The sequence below is a fragment of the Schistocerca piceifrons genome, chromosome 6 (genome assembly GCF_021461385.2).
Source record: "Schistocerca piceifrons isolate TAMUIC-IGC-003096 chromosome 6, iqSchPice1.1, whole genome shotgun sequence".
NCBI lineage: Eukaryota > Metazoa > Arthropoda > Insecta > Orthoptera > Acrididae > Schistocerca > Schistocerca piceifrons.
In genome coordinates, this window is record NC_060143.1 from 453,299,462 (window position 1) to 453,318,024 (window position 18,563).

General features: G+C 45.8%; 1 protein-coding gene and 1 pseudogene across 2 annotated transcripts in view; one reads left to right on the forward strand and one right to left on the reverse strand.

Annotated features, from left to right (window-relative positions):
- LOC124802873 (ATP-binding cassette sub-family G member 1-like) overlaps positions 1-18,563 on the forward strand; it is a 354,399-nt gene that overhangs the window by 65,298 nt on the left and 270,538 nt on the right. The window lies entirely within an intron of this gene.
- LOC124803987 lies at positions 13,443-13,560 on the reverse strand (annotated as a pseudogene).

Below are 18,563 nucleotides of genomic sequence, written 5' to 3' on the forward strand. Positions count from 1 at the left end.
ATTTTCCGATCACAGCGCTTACATCTGTTCGGTGCTTCTTCCCCGTAGAGAGGTGTGGAACAGTAAGGCCCGGTGGAAACTAAACATTCAACATCTACATGATCCTGAATGCCGTCAACGGATCCTTGAGACATGGACGATGTGCGAGCGAAGGGTTGGAAGGTATGCGACGAAGCTTGATTGGTGGCTGACTTGTGCTAAACCGGCGCTTCGCCGTACGTTCATCTCATATAGCAGGGAAATGGCAGAATGGCGCCGCCGTACCACCGACTTTTATTTTGCAGCACTGCGCGACCTGGATGATGGTCCGCCGGGACAGGACATCTGGATCGAACGCAAAAGGATAAAAACTAAACTAGTGGCTTTAGCTCGGAAACATCTTCAGGGAACCATGGTGCGCGCCAGATGTCACGATACGATAAGGCACGAGATTCCTTCCATGCACCACGTCGTGAATGAACGAAAGCACCGACGATGCGTTTTGGTACGGGAGTTAATCACCCGCGAAGGCCGAAGAGTGACGCGTCAAGCGGACATTGTCTCTGCATTCGTCGACCATTACCAACACATCTATCGGGAAGAAGCAGCCTCTTTCGATGACCTCGACCGTATAGCCACGTCCGTCTCCCGTACACTGACGGTGGAAGCCGCGGGAACCTTACTGGAAGCCATTAGCTGTGAGGAAGTACATGATGCGATCGCACAAGGTGCGTTGAATCGGTCCCCAGGCATTGATGGGCTTCCTGCTGAATTCTATCGCGAATTTCGCAACGAAATGGCACCGCGATGGACGGAAATGTACAACGAGATGTTAAATTCCGATGCGCCTATTCCACCGGCTTTTATGGAAGGCCTCCTGGTGCCAGTACATAAACCGAAGCCAGGAATTACGGTCACACATTATCGCCCCATCACCCTGCTTAATGCCGACTATAAGATCTTTGCACGGTTGCTAGCGTCCCGATGTCGTATGTTAATTCGTAGCGTTCTCTCTCCGGAACAGACGACACCGGGTGGATCGGTGAATGTGCAGAAAGCTACCGGCGAGTGCCGTGATGTGATAGCGCTGGCGGAGGAGTGCCGGCTTAAAACGGCGATGGTGGCGGTTGATTTTGACAGTGCTTTTGATAAGGTGCGCCACAACTATCTGTATGCTGTACTGGAACAAATGGGTTTTCCAGACCGTTTTACTGGTCTCATTAGAAGGATTTACGGGGGCGCACAATCCTTGGTACAGGTTAATGGGCGTATAGCAGGGCCCATTCAAATTCGACGATCCATTCGCCAGGGCTGCCCTCTTTCGATGCTGCTGTTCGCGATAGCGTTGGGACCATTAATTGGGAGGCTAACCAATTCTCTTTCTGGGATGGAACTACGGGGCTACACCTTCAAATGTCGTGCCTATGCGGACGACCTCCTGCTGCTCGTTCGTTCTGAGGAAGAGGTGAAGACGGTCCTTGAACTGTTGTTGGACCACAGTGTGATCGCGGGTAGTGCAGTGAACATGAACAAATCGGCGGCAATGCCGGTGGGAAGGGGCCTTACGCCGGAAGAAATCAGTCCGTTTCCTTATGTGCAACGATTCCGCTATCTCGGCATAGACTTTACCTCATCTGTAAAACATACTGCAGCAGTTAACTACCGACGTATTTTACAGACAACACGTACCATGGTCCGACAACATCTCCTACGGCGCCTTGATCCTTTGCAGCGAGTCGAGTACCTGAACACTTATGTGGTTTCTCGAATGGTGCATATTTCGCAGACCCTGCCCCTACCACTCACGCTCGGACGTCGACTTCAATCAGCACTAGGCTATTTCGTGATGATTGGATCGCCCCTCAAGGTGCGATACGAAACGCTCACTCTCCCTACGGACAAGGGGGGACTCGGACTTACGAATGTTCACTGCCGTGCGACGGCGCTCCTTCTAGCCACAATGTATAAGCAATGGCGTAGCGGACGTGATTCCCTTACATCCCGCCTACTGGATCTCCTGGTTCCAGCGTCCCTCACACCTCCGGTGGCGGTGGGCAACATTACGCCACATTTTGCGCATGTCTCAACATTTATCGTGGAACTTAGTTATATCAGAGACGAGCTTCCGCGCACGAGACCGCCATGCGCGAAGGATTTTTATGTTTGGCTGCTACGACGGATAAGTTGTAATGTAATTGAACTGAAACACCCCAGGTTGCATTGGCCGAAGATTTGGAGACATGTGCACCAAAAATTCTTTCCTACCTTCGTTCGGGCACTGTGGTTCTCTGTCGCCTGTGGCAAGTTCAACACCCACCAACGGCTCCATGCAATTGGACTAATGGACACTCCACTATGCCCGAAATGTCACCAAGTGGATGACGACCATCACCGCTTAACTTGTATCGCGGTGGAGGACGTCTGGCTCCTAGGAAGACAGATGGTGGCTTGCTACCTCCGTGTGACCCCGCAACATATTACACCTGCTTCCTTCTCACATCCGGAGAGTGACTACTTTCCGGCGACTAAATCACAGTCGATCATCTGGATCAAAGGTTGGACGATCGCGTACCTCTATGGGGATACTGCCACGTCGCGACTTGACTTTTGGTATTTCTTGCAGCAAGCCCACAGTGAGGTTCATAGATGGTCACACTATCGGAAAACCTTTGCCAATTATCTTCAGGCAGTCTTCCTTGACCCCCCACGCAGTTGGAATGTGCCGGGTGCAGTCGGTGTGCACATTTGACAGCTGATGATGAACCTCACGCTTCTCTCACCACTCACTATGTAAGGCACATACTATACGATGAAATGGTCTATATGTTCCTTTTAACAGAGTGATCCTTATTGAAAATAAATAAATAAATAAATAAAAAGAAAAAAAGAAAAAAAAGAGCGCTAACGCGCTGCTTCCTGGACTCGGGTAAGCGCGCCGGCCCCGGATCGAATCCGCCCGGCGGATTAACGACTTGGGCCGATGTGCCGGCCAGCCTGGATGTGGTTTTTAGGCGGTTTTCCACATCCCACTAGGTGAATACCGGGCTGGTCTCCACGTTCCGCCTCAGTTACACAGCTCGCAGACATCTGAAGACAATCACACTATTTCATGGATTCCACTAGACACAGACAGTTGGGCTGCACTAATTCCGTCCTGGGGGTAAGGGGTGGCGGCAGGAAAGACATCCGGCCACCCCTTATTCTTATCATGCCAAATCCGAATAACCATGGCCGACCCTGCGTAGCTGCCGGACAAGGCGCAAGCGATAGATAGATAGATAGATAGATGGTGATGGTATCACGTACACAAGGTATAAAAGGGATGTGCATTGGCAGAGATGTCATTTATACTCAAGTGCGTCTTACGAAAAGGTTTCCGACATGATTATGGCCGCACGACGGGAATTAACAGACACTGAACGTGGAATGATAGTTGGAAATAGATGGCTGGGACATTCGATTTCGGAAATCGTTAGGGAATTCAATATTCTGAGATCCTGAGAGTGTGCAGAGAATACCAATTTTCAGGCTTTATCTCTCACCACTGTTAACACACCAGAGCAGCAGCGTTTGTGTAGTGTTGTCAGTGCTAACAGACAATGAACAATGCGTGAAATAACCGCAGGCCGACGCGAGTGGCTTTGCTAACAGCACATCGCCTGCAGCACCTCTCCTGGACTCGTGACCTTAGACGATTGGAAAACAGTGGCGTGATCAGATGAGACCCTATTTCAGTTGATAATAGCTGCTGGTAAGGTTCGAGTGTGGCGCAGACCCCACGAATCCATGGACCCAAGTTGTCAGCAAGGCATTGTGCAAGCTGATGCTGGCTCCATAATTGTGTAGGCTGTGTCTACATGGAATGGACTGGGTCCTCTGGTTCAGCTGTACCGTTCATTGATTGGAAATAAGTATGTTCGGCTGCTTGTAGACCATTTGCAGCCATTCGTGGACTTCATGTCCCCAAACAACGATGTCATGTCACTGGAGACAATTTTTCGCGATTGGTTTGAAAATTCGACTGAATGATTTGCCACCCAGCTCGCCCGGCATGAATCTCGTCGAAGACTTATGGGATATAATCGGGAGGGTAATTCCTGTACAAGATGCTGAATCAGCAACACTTTCACAATTATGGACGGATACTGGGGTAGCATGGCTCGTATTTCTGCAGGGTATTTCCAACGTCTTGTTAAATCCACGCCACGTCGAGTTGTTGAACTACACCAGCCAAAAGACGTCCGACACGATACTGGGAAGTATCCCATGACTTATGTCAGTTCAGTGTACTTTAGATCCCAGTCACCTGAGAAATCCTTTATTCCATTATAAACTGTGCATGACTTCTCTAATAATCTTTCTTCATAAGGGATGTTGGTTAATGTCGGCATTATATGAACAGCAGACAAAATCGGTTGCGTTACTGTTTAGGTCGGTAGAAATTTAACTTTGATTTTTTCTGCTGTTGCGTGAATAGTGCTTGCCGAAGAGTGACGCAGGAGAATTACATCCGTCACTCGTTCGCTCACCCAGAATCCCGGGCATGTTTTCGTACGTACACTGCTCACTGCGAAGGCCAAATGCGACCACAACTTGACAAGCGTCGTTTATAAACAGCTGTGTCGCCTTGGTGGCTGACACGCGTCGGCTGACTGCACGATCGGCAACAGCTGGTGCGGTCCAGTTCAGTGCCGCGTTATGTCGGATTAAAGTGGACTACATATAATGCGGCAGCTTGTTGTCTGACTGTAGGTCGGAGCGACAGAAACGGACCATATCCTTGATATCAAGAACAGTGCCAGGTTATTGAACCTATTTCCACAAATAATACATGAACGCCAAAAATTTGCCCGTAGACTTATGAGAGAATACTATGATCATTGTGACAAGGAACCCCTCGACTGCGAGGTCGCAAGTTCAATCTTTAGTAAGGCTCATTTGAAAAAATTGAGTTAACAGTTATTACAGGAAAAATATCAGCATCTAATGACCCAGCATGTGCATGAGGAGGGCGACAGAAGAGGACTGTCCGTAAGGTACAGAGGTCAGCCTTATAAGGGATGTATTTCACAAAATGGACATCGTCGACATTCATGACATCTTCAAAACAAACCATGAACCTGCACCATGAACACAGAATGAAAAATTGCGCGCGACAGTGATCGTAAAGGTTCGCAACATCAAGATCGAAGGTGAACTCTTGGGAGTTACAAACAGTGTAGGACGGTCAGCTAGTTATAATTGTTAAAGAATGCATACAAAGTCATATTGGTGTAACCGGGCGACGAGAACTGATGGAATGTGATGGCAATGCAACCGAATGCGAAACAGTCTGTGGTGGAGCTTATCGTGGAGCTATCTATTCTTTAAGACGTAGTTGCAAATAGTGCGATAATATCTTTTATAGGCACGGAAAAAACAAACATCCAGAGGCTGAATTTGTCCAGTGGTTCCAGGTAGTTTCAACTGCAGTGCCACAAACTTTACAGGAGGGATAGTCTGCTCTAAAGGAATATGATTTTTTTACAGTGATCAGGAATCAAGCAAAAGCAAGTTATTCTCACCAGCTGTTGGCCAAAAGCAGTGCTCATACCATAGTAGTAGTTCTCTTACGCTCATTTTCCAACTCCTGCTTGCTGTGACGTAAATATTCCCTACTGCCCTTACAAGAGCGCGTTTACGAGAAATAATCGTAGGGGGAAGAGCATCTCCACCTTCTCACAATACAATAAATAACTTTCCAGCCAATTTACCATCCAGATGAACAGTCGGCACAATTGTATACGAATACGTTACGGCACTGATGTTGGTTGATCTTGATAAAACTGTCTTGGTACCGCTAACTTCCAGCGTTCGTTTTATATGTATTTCACCTTCAAATTCCAATTGGTCAGAGATGGAAATAAATTCCTTACGGAACGATGGGACAAGTTTGTTTATCTCATCTACAAATTTTCGGGCCAATTCCGCACTTTCCTGTGCGTCGTCAAGCTGACATTTTGTTTGAAATCTCTTTGTCTTAGGTCTTCCAGCTCTGTAGCATTGTTTGAGGTCATGTAACTATCCACTGTTTCCTTGAAATCATTGTAATGTATGCCGCGCGTAGTAGTAGACCACTATGATGCACATCCTTTAAATTGTATCGAGCATCCTTGAAACGTGCAAACATCAGTTTTTGTAACAAGTGCGCCTTATCCTCCCTTGAATATCCATAGTTTTTCAAATGCCTTACAAGGCCATGTTGCTGCTAACTTATTCGAAATCGATTCATAATTGTTTTTTTACTATACTGCGGATGATCTTCCATGTATGTAATTATATGTAATTATGTTTAGTTTCCGCTTCTTGGACAACGATATTTCTTTAGTACGTTTTACTGGAGACGGGATATGTGGTTCCCTGACCGACAAAGATGATGACCTACATGGTGCGACACCTGTTTCAATATCGCTTTCACTTGTTAAGCATCTTTTATCATCATTGTACTCCTGATGTTCATCGTCCGCACAGAAGAGCGTATTCGAAACCACACGTTCTACTGACTCATCCTGCAGAAATGCTAATATTTCATCTGCCACTTCTCCGTCTCTCTCCCTGCGAAAATCCTTGGGTTCCTTTCTGACAAAATGTCAACTTCGACAATAGATGTTGTAGATATAATGCAATGTTTGCTTTGTTTATAGTTGCTATTGGTCTGCTTTGTATCAACACTCTAGCACTATTGTGAGTTACTCGTCGACTAAGCAGTTCAACGACGCTCCGTAGCCTCAAGTTGTGCTCATCATTGGATGCCTCCAGTCCCGCCCCCTGTTGCCATTAGTAGCCAATATTGTGGTTACATAGCAGACAATATGTAGGGCATCGAATGGCGCAAACATCATTGGCCTTTTGCGGCCTGGCACTCAAAGGGGTTGCTTGTGAGAAAGTTACACGCACTACTTGGGCGCAGCGTTATGGACACTGCAGCGTGGAAATGGTCAAATGTATAACGTGCCATGTGGCGCAGACATTCGCACTCGGGACCAGCTACATCAACTCCCTTTCAACCAATACAGATATAGTTTTTCCGTGGCTTCTCCTCATCTCTTAAGGTGAATGTCGGGTTGGTTCCTTTGATGAGGTCTCGCGTTTTCAATCCCCATACTAGCCCAAACCGAGTTTGCATTTCCTCCCTAACTTCTCCTCGTCGTTGATGGGACGTGAAATCCTAATATGAGGTATATAAATGCAGAAGGCATGTATTGTCGCATTCTGTGCTTATAGAATGAAAAATCCACGGAAAGATGACAAATATTGGAGAAGACGCTACTAAGCGACAAGGCACTCTTTCATTGTTTCATTTAGAGGCAAGAACGACAGATGATTGACTTTGCAGGGGGCGGCAAGAAAACTGTCACAACTGACAGCGCTAACTGTTTGTAGCATATAGCGGGTCGAGTTTGTTGTTCTAACAACTCTTAAATCAATTGGATGACACATGAACTTCCCAATTTTTCGGTCAAATACTTTTCAAATGATGTATTTCTCAGAACTGGAATTTGGTGGTATCTGGTGGTGGCGGTGGTGGACCAAACTGCTAATGCCATCGGTCCCTATCTTACACACTACTTAATCTAACTTAAACTAAATTACGCTAAGGATAACACACGCACCCATGCCCGAGGGAGGACTCGAACCTCCGACAGGGGGAGCCGCGCGAACCGTGGGAAGGCTCTTGAGACCGCGCGGCTACCCCGCGTGGTCTTGGTGGTATCTATGCTAAAGCGTATTTGTCTGGACTATAGCGTTGTACGGAAATGAAACGTGGACGAGAAACAGTTCAGACATGAAGAGAACGGAAGCTTTTGAAATGTGGTGCTACGGAAGAATGCTAAAGATTAGATGCACAGATCAAGCAACTAATCAGGAGTTACTGAATCTGATTGGGGAAAAAGCAATGTATGTTACAACTTCACTAAAATAAAAAAATCGTTTGGTAGGAGGCATTTTGAGTCACCAAAAAATTGTCAATTATGGTATTGGAGGAAAAAGCAGGAGGGGGAGGGGGAGGGGGTATAAATTGTGCTCAAGAATGGACACGGTAAGCATATTCAAATGGATGTAGGTTACAGCAGCTATTAGGACATGATGAGGCTTGCACAGGATAGAGTTGCCTAGTGTTGCATCAAACAACTCTTCGGACTGTAGAACACATCATGCTAAAGCGATATGCCGACCACTGATGTGGACAAATTATTGGGTTGGGGCATAAATTCGTAGCGTCTTCTCATAAATTTAATGAACACAACAGATACACATAACAGAGATTTTAGGCATTAGTAATATATTCTCCTTCGCTGTTTACAACAGCCTGCCAGCGCTGAGGTAACTTTTTGATTCCGCGACTGTAGAAATCACGTGGTTTTGAGGCGAAGACCTCGTCGAGCCGTGTTCGGAGCGCATTGTCATCCGGAAAGAAAATTCCTGGAAGGTTGTTCTATAGACAGCAGAAAAGACGAAAATCTGAGGGCGCAAAATCAGGTGAATAAGATGGCTGCGGAATGAGTCCCACCTCAACTCCTGTTCAATGTTTTTTGTCAGCCTAACAAAATGCGAACGGGCGTTACCGTGGAGTTGCATCACTTCACGCAGTTTTTCTGATCATTGTCTTGGATTGCGTCTGCAAGACGTCTCAATCACATTTATCAATTCTCGAGTAGACATGATATGGATCATTGTGGAGTGTTCCGTTTAAACGATCTTCATCAAAGCCAGAAGGTCTTCCTGAACCTGGAGAGCCAGTAATGTCAAAACGATCCTCTTTAAAACGAGAAAACTACACTACTGACCATTGAAATTGCTACACCACGAAGATGACGTGCTACAGAAGCGAAATTTAACCGACAGGAAGAAGAAGCCGTGATATGCAAATGATGAGCTTTTCAGAGCATTCACGCAAGGTTGGCGCCGGTGGCGACACCTACAACGTGCTGACATGAGGAAAGTTTCCAACCGATTTCTCATACACAAACAGCAGTTGACCGGCGTTGCCTGGTGAAACGTTGTTGTGATGCCTCGTGTAAGGAGGAGAAATGCGTACCATCACGTTTCTGACTTTGATAAAGGTCGGATTGTAGCCTATCGCGATTGCGGTTTATCGTATCGCGACACTGCTGCTCGCATTGCTCGAGATCCAATGACTGTTAACAGAATATGGAATCGGTGGGTTCAGGAGGGTAATACAGAACGCCCTGCTGGATGCCAACCGACTCGTATCACTAGCAGTCGAGATGACAGGCATCTTGTCCGCATGGCTGTAATGGATCGTGCAGCCACGTCTCTATCCCTGAGTCAACAGATGGGGACGTTTGCAAGACAACAACCATCTGCACGAACAGTTCGGCGACGTTTGCAACAGCATGGACTATCAGCTCGGAGACCTAAAGCTGCGGTTACCCTTGACGCTGCATCACATACAGGAGCGCCTGCGATGGTGTACTCAACGACGAAGCTGGGTGCACGAATGGCAAAAAGTCATTTTTCCGGATGAATACAGGTTCTGTTTACAGCATCATGATGGTCGCATCCGTGTTTGGTGATATCGCTGTGAATGCACATTGGAAGCGTGTATTCGTCATCGCCATACTGTCGTATGACCCGGCGTGATGGTATGGGGTGCCATCGGTCACCACTAGTTCGCACTGACGGCACTTTGAACATTGGACTTTACATTTCAGATTTGTTACGACCCGTGGGTCTACCTTTCATTCGATCCCTGCGAAACCTGACATTTCAGCAGGATAATGCTCGACCGCATGTTACAGGTCCTGTACGGGCCTTTCTGGATACAGAAAATGTTCGACTGCTGCCCTGGCCAGCACATTCTCCAGATCTCTCACCAACTGAAAACGTCTGGTCAATGGTGGCCGAGCAACTGGCTCGTCACAATACGCCAGTCACTACTTTTGATGAACTGTGGTATCGTGTTGAAGCTGCATGGGCAGATGTACTTGTACACGCCATTCAAGCTCTGTTTCACTAAATGCCCAGCCGTATCAAGGCCGTTATTACGGCCAGAGGGGTCTGTTCTGGGTACTGATTTCTCAGGATCTATGCACCCAAATTGCGTGAAAATGTAATCACATGTCAGTTCTAGTATAGTATATTTGTCGAATAAATACCCGTTTATCATCTGCATTTCTTCTTGGTGTAGCAATTTTAATGGCCAGCAGTGTATATACTATCCCCCATGACATACCTCCTTTCAGGAAAACGTCTGCTCGATGACGCGATGTGTACACTTCTTTGATGGTTCCACACTATTTAAGATCCCTCGTCATATCTGAAGGCGACATGAAAGCCAGCTACGTCAGTATTATTGCTGATCACTGCACGGTATATCTCCTTTACACGGGGGGTTACGTTTTCCACCACGGCAGTTTTTTCACATCACAGTGCAAGAATCGTGGTTGAAGAGCATCACCTAGAATAATTGTCGGTGATAATCTGATCGCAGGTGCACCGATAGCAATTTTGTTAAACACCTCTACCAGTCATCGACTCTTCATGTAACCTTGTAGTGCGGTACCACATATTTGGTACGATATAAAACATTGTTGAATCTATGCCACGATGAATTGCGACTGCATTACGTGCCAAATGTTCACCGATGATTATGAAGTGATTGGCCACAATGTTCTAAGTGATCCGTGTCTACCAAGTAAACGTAGGTATCAGTTATTTAATAGTTTGAAGAAAACGGAGAGGGATAAAACCTTTTGTAAATTTTGACTCAGAAGCATCGCCTGTGTGTGTGTGTGAGAGAGAGAGAGAGAGAGATGAAAAGATGAATAGAGTAATTCGCGGATTCCGAGACTGTTTCATTAGTAATGAGAGCCACAAGAGACTGTGATGACCGGCACATAAATGCCACTGCTTATTAAGAAGCGAGCCCTACAATCGTTTCCAACAGCCACTGCTTATTACAGGCAGCATTAGGATCAATATTCAACTGCCCGGAAGTGGCACATGCGCACCCACTAATATTGTGTTATCAGTTAAATACCCTGAATTCCGCATTAGCTGAAAACCTGTTTGTGTAATAATCACTAGTCCATACGAGGCGTGTTTTTTAAGTAAGTACCGTTTTGAAATTAAAAAAAGACGTGCTAAGATATCTCAGTAATTTTATTTTTACATGAAAGCCTGTACCTTAATCTACGCACTGACGCCATTACAGTCTGATCCTTCCTTGTTTACGTTGTGTACTACTGAGTGTTTAAGATGCCTCCGATAATCGTGAGTCCCGCCGACTGTGAAGTACGGGCTGTTATAAGATTTCTTAGTGCTAAACGCTTAAAAGCGATCGATATTCATCGTGAGAACTGTGCAGTTTACGGAGAAAACATTATGAGTGATGGAAGGGTAAGAAAGTGGGTGAGAGCATTTAAAGATGGCTGCACAAATGTGCATGATGAACAACGAAGTGGGCGTCCTTCGGTCGTTAATGTACGTTGGTGCAGCAAGTGAACAGTAAGGTGGGAGAAAACAGACGCTTTATGATTTGCTCCTTGCGGGATGACTTTCCTAATGTTTCTCGTAGTGTTTTGTATGGAGTTGTGACCGAACACTTGAATTACCGAAAATTGTGCGCACGTGGGGTCCCGAAAATGTTGACGGACGTACGCAAAACCAAACGTTTAGACAGTGCATTGACTTTCCTTGAGCGGTACCACAACGACGGTGATGATTTCTTAAGCCAAATTGTTACGGGCGATGAAACATGGGTGGCTTACGTCACACCAGAATCAAAGCAACAGTCCATGGAAGTTGAGCAAGGGCATCGTTTTGCTGCAAGACAATGCCCGTCCGCATGTGGCGAATCAGACCAAAGATCTCATCACATCTTTTCGATGGGAAACTAGATCATCCTCCGTACAGCCCCGATCTTGCGTCCAGTGACTACCATCTGTTCCTGCACTTGAAGAAACACCTGGGCGGTCAGCGTCTTCAAGACGATGACGAAGTCAAAACAGTGGTGATGCAATGGTTAACAAGTCAGACGGAAGACTTCTATGAGGAGGGTATTCAAAAACTGGTACAACGTTATGACAAGTGCCTCAATATTGACGGAAATTATGTAGAAAAGTAGATTAAGGTACTGGCTTTCATGTAAAAATAAAATTACTGAGATATCTTAGTACGTCTTTTTTTAATTTCAAAACGGTACTTACTTAAAAAAAACACGCCTCGTATTAAGTAGCATCACGATGCGGCGTTACGCGTGTACATACTGCCCGCTATAGCGACGGATATACTTCTGTTTCGCTCAAAATAATTGTCATGTGTCGGTTGCCAATGACAACGATTGCGTTCGTTTAGGAATAAGCTAATTCGTCAGTATAACTGTTGACAGTGTTCACATTCAGAGATCGTGAAGCACCAGACATTTTCTGTGGGGCTAATATTGGGCCAGCTGAGGTGCGATATGTTGCTTTGGTGTAGGTCAATCCAGAACGTACGTGTGCGTCCCTGTCAACACGGCTGCTGCCACCTCGGAAGAGGGGAGTATCTACAGTATATTAATCATTAAGATGCAGAAAAAACGGTACCACTTGGTCACCGAGAATGCTAAAATCAACATCTTAGTACGTGTTCACGGTAACTACACTGAAGTGACAAAATTCAGGGAATACTTTCTAATATTGTGTCGGACCTCCTCCTGCCCGGCGTAGTGCAGCATCTCGTCGTGGCAAGGACTCTACAAGTCGCTGGAAGGCCCTTGCCGAAATATTAAGCCATGTTGCCTCTAAATCTGTCCATGATTGCGAAAGTGCAGATATTGTGCATAAATTGCCCTCTCGATTATGTCCCATAAATGTTCCTTGAAAGTCATGTCGGGTGATCTGGGTGGGCAAATCATTCGCTCGAATTGTCCAGAACGTTCTTCAAATCAATCGCTAACAACTATGACCTAGTCGCAAGGCTCATTATCATCCACAAAAAGTCCATAATTGTTTGGGAACATGACATCCATGAATGGTATCCAAACATAATCATTTCCAGTCAATGATCGGTTCAATTGGACCAGAGGATTCACTCCATTCCATGTAAACACAGGCCATAACACTACGGAGCCACCACCAGGTTGTACAGCGCCTTGTTGACAATGTGGGTCCATGGTTTCGTGCGGCCTGCACCACACTCAAACTCTGCCATCAGCTCTTATAGCTGAAATCGGGACATATCCGATCCGGCCACCGTTATCCAGTCATCTAGCAAAAGCACTCCGTCTTCAGGCCACGAGTGGACTACCGGGACCATCCGACCGCCGTGTCATCCTCAGTGGAGGATGCGGATAGGAGGGGCATGCGGTCAGCACACCGCTCTCCCGGTCGTTACGACGGTATTCTTGACCGAAGCCGCTACTATTTGGTCGAGAAGCTGCTCAATTGGCATCACGAGGCTGAATGCACCCCGAAAAACGGCAACAGCTCATGGCGGCCTGGATGGTCACCCATCCAAGTGCCGCGCACGCCCGACAGCGCTTAACTGCGGTGATCTCACGGGAACCGGTGTAACCACTGCGGCAAGGCCGTTGCCTATCCAGTCACCTAGGGTCCGACCGATATGGTCAAGAACCCAGGAGAGGCGCTGCAGTCAATCCCGTGCTGACAAAGGCACTCGCGTCGGTCGTCTGCTGCCATAGCCCATTAACGCCATATTTGGTCGCACTGTCCTAACAGGTACATTCGTCTTACGTCCCATATTGATTTCTGTAGTTATTTTAAGCAGTGTTGCTTGCCTGTTAGCACAGACAACTCCACGCAAACGCTGCTGCTCTCGGTCTTCAAGTAAAATCAGATGGTGAAAGGTAATACCCGAAATTTTTTCATTCTCGGCACACTTGGTGGATGTATGAATACTGAATTCCCTAAGGAATCCCGAAATTTAATGTCAAATGCTTCTAGCTCCAACTACTATTCCGCGTTCCAAGACTGTTATTTCCCGTTGTGCGGCCATAATCACGTCGGAAACCATTTTACATGACTCAACTGAATACGAATAACAGGTCTGTCAGTACACTTCCGTTTTAAAGCTTGTGTACGCGATACTGCTGCCATCTGTATATGTCCGTATCGGTATCCCATGACTTTCGTCACCTGAGTGTAGAATGAGTGGACCCAAGAGAAATACGCTCGGAAAATCACAGAATCGCCTCCAGCCTGGACTATACTCACCACAAATTGCGGGTTGAACGTCTCGTTGGGCCATCAGTAATAATTTGAAAAGAGGCAATGCACTGACTCGTCGCCTCACACTTCACGCATCCAGCCAGCTGTGTTGTCTGGTCCACTGAGGGATTGCAGTTTTACGTGATGCTGTAAGCAGTAGCCTTTTCGCGAGGTACCAGAGCATGAAAATCTATTGCATGCAGTACCATATTTGCTCAGAAACTATTGTTGTTCGGGTGGAACTGACAGCAACAGTTTCTTTCGGACTTGAGACCGATTCTCAGTGACAAAGCGTGACACTCGTCTACAATCGTTGTCAGCTAGGATCTTAATACGACCACTGTTCCTACTCCGTGTTACTTGGCGGCGAATGATACATCATTGTTTTGTAGACAGGTTGGTGAGCATGCGTTGATACACCAACAAATCGGACAACCTCATTCACGGTGTGGTCACGGGCGCTTGTAAACACGTTAGCTCCTTTCTGTCATTCTGTTACGACTCCATTTCGAACCATATTATTTCGCTACTTCCTAATTCTATAGAATGGACCACTACATACACACCTTAACTCTGCCATGAGTTACGTCAGCAGTGGAGTGTCATAAAAGCACCTTGCGCCAGTTTTACACCGTCTAGAGAGTTTGAAAGTGACCAGTGACTAAAATTTGGGAGGTGAACTTACATGGTAAGAAACTGTTAGCACGATATAACTGGTGAGAGTTTTAAATCAGCGTTCTATCCGTTATTGAACACCACCTTTACTAGAAAACGGTTTCTTGGTACGAACGATAGAATTTAGGTGTATCAAATTTCTTTCATGACTAGAGGTGGAGGGAGGGCTCTGAATACATGGAGCCAGCAGAAATACATTGTCAGAACAAAGTCTTAGTACACCTTGAGACGTCATCGATTTTGATTCGATGACGGCAAATGCCTCTTGGAGATGTACTCGTAATGGTTTCAACGTGGTCCGCCAACAGATAGCGTAGCGGCGTAGGTACCCGAGTGCCATCTGTGTCTGCCCTTTAATAGGGAATGCTCACAGCTAGAAGGCTCAGTATGGCGCAGATGTGTGAGGCAAGCAGGAAACCATGCTATGGAGACGCATTCGGGCTTCCTACAGCCAACTGAACGAGTTTGAAAGAGGTCAGACTGTGGCTTCCGAGTAGCGAAACGGTCCTTCTGGAGAATTCCCACACAAGTTGGACGTGCTGCGTCAGGTGTGCAACGATGCTGGTATCAGTGGTCACGTGAATATTCCGACATCAGTAGACAAGGTTCTGCATGTCCACTCAGAACAGCTATAACTCTCGTTCACCTTGGGAACGCTAACCAGCGCTCGGTACTTGCAGAATGTTGCTAGACCCGTTGCTTTGCCGTCCTTGAAGCAGGATGGTGATTTGTAGTTCCAACAGGATAATGCTCGCCCACACATTGCATGTGAAACTCAAAGTGCTCTGCAAGACGTACAGCAAATTCCTTGGTTAACACGATCTCCAGACTTGGCTTCAATCAAGCACGTGTAAGATTCGATGGGACAAGTAGTGACTTGTCAACCAGCAACTCTTACAGAACAATGTGAACAGGTCGAGCAGGCGTGGCGTGACGTATCCCATGACGGTATTCGTCATCTGTACGATCGACTGAATGCGAGCGACAGCGACAGCATTGCCGCCCTTGGAGGTTACACCACATACTAATATGGGTGTTTCAGCATGAATCGATATCTGGTACCTCAAAACACCTTTGCTATTGACCTGTAAGTGTGCTACATTTGCACTATTGCAACAATAAATTTTGAATGAATGGAATCCTCCAAAAGGATGTACTATTACACTATTTTTTTCCAGCAGTGTATCATAGTATGTGCATGTGGGGTTCTCTCCCTCCGTCTCCTTTTGCTTTTGTTTGTTTGTTTCTGTGTGCATGTGTGTGTGTGTGTGTGTGTGTGTGTGTGTGTGTGTGTGTAAGAGAGGGCGGGTGGGAGAGGGGAAAAATGGGTGTATAGTTCAAGCAAGTTGATGACTTGAATAACTTAACGCTATTTCCGGATGTTGTTGTTGTAGTCTTCAGTCCTGAGACTGGGTTGACGCAGCTCTCCATCCTACTCTATCCTCTGCAAGCTTCTTCATCTCCCAGTACCTACAACAATCTACATCCTTCTGAATCTGTTAAGTGTATTCATCTCTTGGTCTCCCTCTACGATTTTTACCATCCACTCTGTCCTCCAATACTAAATTGGTGATCCCTTGATGCCTCAGACAATGCCCCACCAACCGATCCCTTCTCCTAGTCAATTTGAGCCACAAATTTCTCTTCTCTCCAATTCTGTTCAATACTTCCTCATTAGTTATGTGATCTACCCATCTAATTTTCAGTATACTTCTGTAGCACCACTTTTCGAAAGCTTCTATTCTCTTCTTGTCTAAACTATTTATTGTCCACGTTTCACTTCCATACATGGCTACACTCCATACAAATACTTTCAGAAACGACTTCCTGACACTTAAATCTGTACTTGATGTAAACAAATTTCTCTTCTTCAGAAACGCTTTCCTTGCCATTGCCAGTCTACGTTTTACATCCTCTCTACTTCGACCATCATCAGTTATTTTGCTCCCCAAATAGCAAAACTCCTTTACTACTTTAAGCGTCTCATTTCCTAATCTAATTTCTGCAGCATCATCAGATTTAATTCGACTACATTCCATTATACTCGTTTTGCTTCTATTGATGTTCATTTATATCCTCCTTTCAAGACATTGTCCATTCCGTTCAGCTGCTCTTCCAGGTCCTTTGCTGTCTCTGACAGAATTACAATGTCATCGGCGAATCAATCTCAAAGTTTGTATTTCTTCTCCATGGATTTTAATTCCTACTCCGAATTTTTCTTTTGTTTCCTTTACTGCTTGCTCAGTAAACAGATTGAACAACACCGGGGATAGGCTACAACCCTGTCCCACTTCCTTCCCAACCACTGCTTCCCTTTCATGCCCCTCGACTCTTATAACTGCCATCTGGTTTCTGTACAAACTGTAAATAGCCTTTCGCTCCCTGTATTGTACCCCTGCCACCTTTAGAATTTGAAGGAGAGTATTCCAGTCAACGTTGTAAAAAGCTTTATTTAAGTCTACAAATGATAGAAACGTAGGTTTGACTTTCCTTAATTTATTTTCTATAAGTCATAGGGTCAGTATTGCCTCACGTGTTCCGACATTTCTACGGAATCCAAACTGATCTTCCCCGAGGTCGGCTTCTACCAATTTTTCCATTCGTCTGTAAAGAATTCGTGTTAGTATTTTGCAGCCGTGGCTTATTAAACTGACAGTTCGGTACTTTTCACATCTGTCAACACCTGTTTTCTTTGGGATTGGAATTATTATATTCTTCTTGAAATGTGAGGGTATTTCACCTGTCTCACCAGATGGTAGAGTTTTGTTAGGCCTGGCTTTCCCAAGGCTGTCAGTAGTTCTAACAGAATGTTGTCTATTCCCTTGTTTTAAAACATGTCCTACTAGAATGTAAATGTTAGTGCATGAAGGGGTAATTTTGGTAGACTTACCTTCGCTGCTACAGTTGATTAAACGAAGAAACTGCTGAAACGACGTAATTACATTATGAAATGATTATTGTTCCCTCATTACGAGTTTCCAAATAATAATAGACTTTGGAATCAAAATTAAATTATAGAAATTTAACTGAGTAACTTGGAAACATATTCGTAATTACTATTTTTTTCACGCCTGTTTGGAAGAACTGTAGTCAAAGTGTTAGTGCAAAATTATCAGAATTTTTATTGGATTTGTGTGTCGTTTAGACGTTACAGTAAACCATAGTGACGTAGTTAGTCTTATCACAAAATACACAGTGTTGTTACTGATGCGATGATTAAGAATTAGAACTCATGAGATCCACGAAACCTTTTTTGCCACCTTTTTGGGTTTTCAAGTGTCTCGTCTGTTAAAGGAGGCACTTGCCTATCTGTCGCGACTAAATTTGGTCCAAATCGACTACTTCCACAGTCGACGGAGTCCGATAAGGGGAGCCCCGTTCTCCAAGTTGCTGCCCCGCTGTAGCACCTTCGCCGACGCAGGAAGAAGAGGCGTTCCAGATTTCAGTGCGTTGCTGTCGGGCGTCTGCATTCCATATTTCGACCTCATCGCTAGAACAGCTGTGTGTATGGCTCAACAGCTGACTTTCGTTCCCAGGGACGCCGCAACAGAGCAGCCGACCACAAAAGAAAGTAACGAAACGGGTACACATGCTGAGGCCCTCTGCTAACAGACCGAGTGGAGGGATGTGTGACTCTCGCACGTTCCCGTTCGCTTGCTCCGGTCCTCGTCGTCCGGCTGCGTCCTGTTGACCTGT